Genomic DNA, 6,474 nt, shown 5'->3' with positions numbered 1-6,474 from the left:
TTGTCCAAAAGAAGTCCAATTTCATACTGAAACAGTATGAAAGTCTTGTTTTGTTCTAAAATGAGGAGAACAGCGCTTTTTGCTGTCCCACTATGCATACTCTCCTTTTCCCTATCTTCCTCTGTACCTCTCCTACAGCATTACCACATGAGTAAGGCTCTGAGTAGCTTTATGAAGTATATAAAACCTTGCACATATTTTCTGAATGTTTTCTTTTTCTCTTAACAGTTGTGCTGGATTGAATGATGGCTCCCAAAGATGTCCACCCAGAACCTTATTTGGACAAAGGGTCTTTGCAGACACACATAATTGAAAGATATCAGGATGAAATTGTCTTGGATTACCTGGTGGCTCTAGATTCAGTGATATGTGTCCTTAAAAGAAAAGAAGACTTAGGCAAAGAGGGAGAGGCCATGTGATTGAAGGAGACAGAGATTAGGGTTACGTTGCCATAAATCTTGGAAAATCTGGACCTACAAAACTGGGAGAGTAAGGATTGCTTCTCTTAGAGACTTCAGGAGGGAGTGTGCCTGCCTCCACTTTGTTCTGACTTCTGGTCTGAAGAACCATGAGGAAATAAATTTCTGTTGTTTTAAGCCACCAAGTCCATGGCAATTTATTATAGTAACCTGAGAAAATTAACACAGCCATCATTTGTATTTAGCCAGAGTCTTACTTTTAAAATAAGAAGATTTCATATTCATAGCTCAAAAAGAAATAAATATGAGAGAACAATCAGTCAGAAAGTTAGGTTGCCTGATACAGTAATTAATATACTTTTAAAGTCAGGAAGGTAGGAATTAGTGAGAAGCTCTGGAAAAGTTCTTTGGTCTCCTTGCAAAGATAGGGAGCTGCCCGTGGCATTTTTAAACTTTTCACTCAGAGTGATTTTTTTTTTTAATGATGGGTGATTTAAACTACTTATTTCTAAAATAAATTATGGACACTAAGAGTGAAATATGTTAAAAAAAATTAAAAAGTAACCTCCACTTCTGGTCCTGGAATAGCAAACATCCAGTCCTCCACTGGTAGTTTACTTAGTGTGCAAAGCATATGTCAGCTATTTTAAATCCAATTTTTAGGTAAAGCAAGTGAAATGCAGAGTGGTTAAAAGAAGCTACTTCAGGCATGTTGCCATTAAAAAAAATATACGCTAGGCAGGCCTAAGTGTTCCCACCCTGTGGCCAGTAATCTATCACACAGCTGCCACATTCCTTTAAATATTAAAATGATGAAATATGGAGTAGACATGCCATGGAAATAAAATTGGCTATAACAGTGGGAGAGGAATGGAAATTAGTCCAGCGACATATACAAATTTTGTCAGACATGCTGATTGTCCAAATGAGATTGAAGGCCATTAATTTATAAGAATACCCAGCTACATAGTAGATGGTATAGACTGAACCTAGTTTGCGATTTAAAGAGGAACATACGGTAAATTTGAAGTCAAATTATTACTAATACACATAGAGACTCTCCAACATAATAGCAGAGGAAATTTATATTCAAGACTTATAACCGATCAAGGCTGCTAGATCAAAGATTTTATATCCTTATATAGTTTCTTGTTAAAAAAAATTAAATGAAAACACATGACCTCAGACAATAATTTAGATAAAAACATAATTAGGGTATGGACTTTTTTTAATGGATACATAAATCTTATTTGTAGAAAATTGCACGCCATTCCAGTTAGTTAACATAGGGTAATATTAGTATCAGGTGTAGGATTTAGAGACTCAACACTTAATTACAACAGGGTATGGATATTCTTATACTTTCTTTTTGCAAATAAATTTCAGAATCAGTTTCTCAAGTCTCATCATAAATAAGGCTGATATTTTGATTGGGATAGCATCGTATTTGTACATCAATACTTTCACTTCTTAAGAGTATTTGTCTAAAATCATAAGTAGATTTTGAATTTTATCAAGTAGCTTTTTAACAGTTATCACTATGTTCATTTTGATCTTTTCTTGATAAACTGATAGAGAACATCAGTCTTGGTGATATATTGTTGGAGCAGAATAGCTAATTTTAAAAAAAAGTTGCATTTATGGTCACATGTAAAATGAGTCTCTATTCTTGTTTTACATTTGTTTTAGTATGAGAGCTTTTCTGGATTTATAAAATGACATTTTCTATATCTCTTAGGAACTTAGTTATATGGATGTTGAAAAGAATTTATTTATTTTATTTTTTTTAAATCCTTTTTTTTTTAATTTTTATTTATTTATGATAGTCACAGAGAGAGAGAGAGAGGCAGAGACATAGGCAGAGGGAGAGGGAGAAGCAGGCTCCATGCACTGGGAGCCCTACGTGGGATTCGATCCCGGGTCTCCAGGATCGCGCCCTGGGCCAAAGGCAGGCGCCAAACCACTGCGCCACCCAGGGATCCCCTGAAAAGAATTTATAAAGCAAGCCATTTAGAATTAGAGCATCTGTGAAGGTAATTTGGGAGCAATCATTTTTTTTCCTTGTCATATTGTTCAATTTGGATTTTTAAAATTTTCAGGCAATTTTTATCATTAAAAGAATTATAACAATTCACTTGTGATGATAGTTTCAAAATGATTAACATGTAGATGTATCATTACGCAACGTTATAAAAGCAAAATAAAGCAAATTTTTCTGCTGCAGTAGCATCCTTCTTTTTCTTAAATAAATATTTTTTGTTTTATACCTTTATTTTTAATGAGCTATTTCTCCAGGAAGTTGTCTATATTTTGATTTTATTCTTTTGGAAGTTGTGTATATATTTTTTAAAGGTTTTATTTATTTATTCATGAGAGACACACAGAGAGAGGCAGAGACACAGGCAGAGCCTGGGATCATGACCCGAGCCAAAGGCAAAAGCCCAACCACTGAGTCACCCAGATGTCCCTGAAATTGTCTATATTTTAAACTAAGGTGTCTGAAATTCTGTTTTCTTCAAATCTTCATTGTGGTTATATTACTAAACTTTAATAGTATTTATTTATTTATTTCTAATTTGTGAAATAAGATAATTATTTAATACAATTTTTTTAAATATGTGGTGACACACTTGTTTATCTTTCATAAGTACTAATGGGTAATATTTTTATTGCTGTTATATTTAAATATTCTGTAGACAAAATTTAAAACTTCTCAACTACAATTATTCAGATGCATGTTTTATTAATTTCCAATTTGTTGAAATAATTTTGTTCAAACTTTTAAAAATGCATTATTATTCCAGTGACAAATATGAACTTTGAATGATGAATCTACATTCAAGCTCTGATGGTTGGGTAATGAACTCTGTTTACATTACTTATTTTATGCAATGCATGACACATATTTAATACTTAATAAATTGTGGTACCATTAATAGTTCTTATCTATACTATTGCTTTCATTATTCCCAAAGAATGTTATCTGCATTTTATGACATTTGCTTTGTGCCCCAGTATATAAACACATATACAAACATTACAGGGACACATGTTGTAAAGGTATAATCACATTTATTATAGTAGAGAATGATTGATTTTAAAAATACTCATACTGGGCAGCCCCAGTGGCTCAGCAGTTGAGTGTCTGCCTTTGGCCCAAGATGTGATCCTGGAGGCCCGGGATCAAGTCCCACGTCGGGCTCCCTGCATGGAGCCTGCTTCTCCCTCTGTCTGTGTCTCTGCCTCTAGCTCTATCTGTGTCTCTCATGAATAAATCAATAAAATTTAAAAAATAATAAAAATAGAAATACTCATTCTAATACCTTTCCTATAAAAGCCTTCATTTTTTCATTAAAAAAACTCATTATGAAAGCATGAGAGTTTTAAGGGTTTCTCCCACTATAACTGTTTTTCTTTAAATTGTCCAGTTATATGATCTGCACATGAATTAAGTTTCTCCCATTATCTTGCCACTCTTGTTATTTCATTCTCTATTCTGTGGTTCAAAACCTCCATAAGAATATTATATAATATGAAAAATATACCGAACATTTAACGTAATATGTACGATTACAGACTAATTTGTTTCTTGTTTCATGTTATTTTCCCTTGCCACAAACATATTTACCATTGGCATGAAACATAGCTCTAACAAATTGAAAATAAGAAATCCTTTAGTAGCTGAGAAAGTTTAAATATACGTATATCTAAAGCCACTTGCCTTAAAGTAACATGATTGGCATGTTTTTGTTTCATTATTAATGCTTGAGGAAGAAGGTAAAATAGCATCCAATTTCACAGTGAAATATAGGCTATGAAACATGAGACTCACTCTAATTGAATTAATTGAAAATTTATAGCTTGGAATAAATATGCACTAACATAATGCTAATGCTTGTACTGCTAAATGTTTCAAATAATATTTTCTCAATTCAACATCTGTTTTTTTTTAAGTGTGCTAAAAAGTGTCTTTTTCAAATAACAGAAAGACCGAAATTTGATGTTAAATTATTATAGAAAGTATGTTCCATTTGACAGTTTCCATTGTGGGATAGAATACATTTCTGTCCAATGAACACTACTGATTTAAAGAAAGTCTTTATAAAATGTGCTATCATTAACATAAGAAGATTATGGTATGAATAGAACAATCTTAAAGATTGTTTATCACTAGAAAAGAAGATTCAATGTCTGTTTCATTGGAAAGTTATTTGATCTGATTTAGGGAAAAGATAAAATGGAGGCTTACTTCCTTGGGCTTAGTAAGAAGCAGTGTTGGCAACAGCCTATAGAATTACATGATCAGAGATGATCAGAGTACAAATTGGACAATGGCTTTAAGTATTCTTCCAAACTTGTTTCTAATTACTTGCTGAAGCAAATTTAGAAACTAACTACACAGTAACACTGTAATTATAGCCAGATGAGTTGGAATGCACATTGCTGATAATTTATAAATTGATTTTTATGATGTGTATGAAGAATGTAGTAAAGTGCTTATACAGGGTGGGCTCCATTCAGGAATCATACATTATAATTACTTGTCCTCATCTTAGTCTCATTTTTAAGCATAAACACCCAAACCATTTTAATTATCTGTAAGCAAAAATTGAAACTTTCCTCCTCCAAGGCAGTTGATATGCTTTGGTTTGAACTCAATTTTATCAATATTAAGTGGTCCTATTTATTCTCAACTATTTGCTTTTGTGTTTCATTTATGAAATTCCTAAGGAAGAAAAAATTACCTCTAGTTATTAAGAAGGTTGAAAAAAAGGTGGGCTCAATTGAGATTTCCTGCCAAAATTTTAGTGTTCAGACTTGACAGAGCAGACAAGCAAAGTGTCACTCAGAGAAAAATATCTATTAGGGGACATGGTGTCATGGGGTCTTTGGCAGCATCAGGGATGCACTTGGGACTCTGACTGGTTTGATTTCACGAGAACCAACACAGAACAAACCTTTCTCAATTTTGAATGTCTTACCCTTTGTACTGTCCTTGGCATAGTCAGTAACGGCCTTCCAAGCCCAAAAGTAGGAGTCAAATGTACCAAGTGCATGACTGGTAGGGAGATCATCCTCCTCCCAAAGCCCTCCAAGCACTTTACAACCCTGGTGCTGTCTTGGGGCAGTTACAGCATCAAATAGGCACTGACCCACTCCTTCGATAGACTTGTACACAAACAAACCCACTGCAAGAGTTTGGCCAAGGAGTCTTGGAATCTCATCTTCTACTGTGCTTGATTCAGACTCCTTAGAAGTAATAAAAGATTAAAGTGTAAAAAGACTGAATAGGATATAAATATTCCTTCAAAACAGATACACATTTGCAGAAGACAAGAAACAATGAAGTTTGTACCAATTAACTTAGCTGTCTCTGGAGATAATTACCAGATAGGCGTTTTGATTTTATCAAACATGTATGGTACTTGAGCTATAAGAATGGGTAGAAAGTGTGAAAACACTGCATTTATGAATTTATTTACTTTGAGCTATGCATATTGCTATGCTATGGGGATACATTTTGGTAACAGAAAAAAATATATTTTTTAATCAGAATGATGTGTAATCATGAAGATGTTATAGAAAGCACTTTGTTTTAAAGAAAAAAAATTATTCCTTAGAAGAGTAATGCATTATTGAAACTGTGCAGGGTGTTGAGGACAATTGTCGCTGTATTTGCCTAGTCATTCCATCAATCAGAGAACATACTGATGGTCTAAATGATGTGGTACAAGGGTTGAAACTATGAGTACCCTTCTTTCTTGGGGCGACCTTCCGTTCCCTAGGGAATGATCAATAACTATTAATCAATTGAGACTGAGATGAGGCAGTAAAGAATGATACATGGCCCAGGGATGCATGGGCTGTGCTAACCTGAAGGAACCTGTACAACTAAAGTTTAAGTCTAAAAGATAATGTAAACATAATTTCAGAAATACTCGATGCTAAATCTAAGGAAAACAAAACAAAACAAAAATACGATCCATTAACTAAATGTTGTCATTTTTAAGTTTATGGCTTGTCCTTCACGTTTATTGAGGAGATAAGGAAAATG

This window comes from Canis lupus, chromosome 18 (genome assembly GCF_003254725.2).
Source record: "Canis lupus dingo isolate Sandy chromosome 18, ASM325472v2, whole genome shotgun sequence".
NCBI lineage: Eukaryota > Metazoa > Chordata > Mammalia > Carnivora > Canidae > Canis > Canis lupus.
This window is presented reverse-complemented; position numbering follows the sequence as displayed.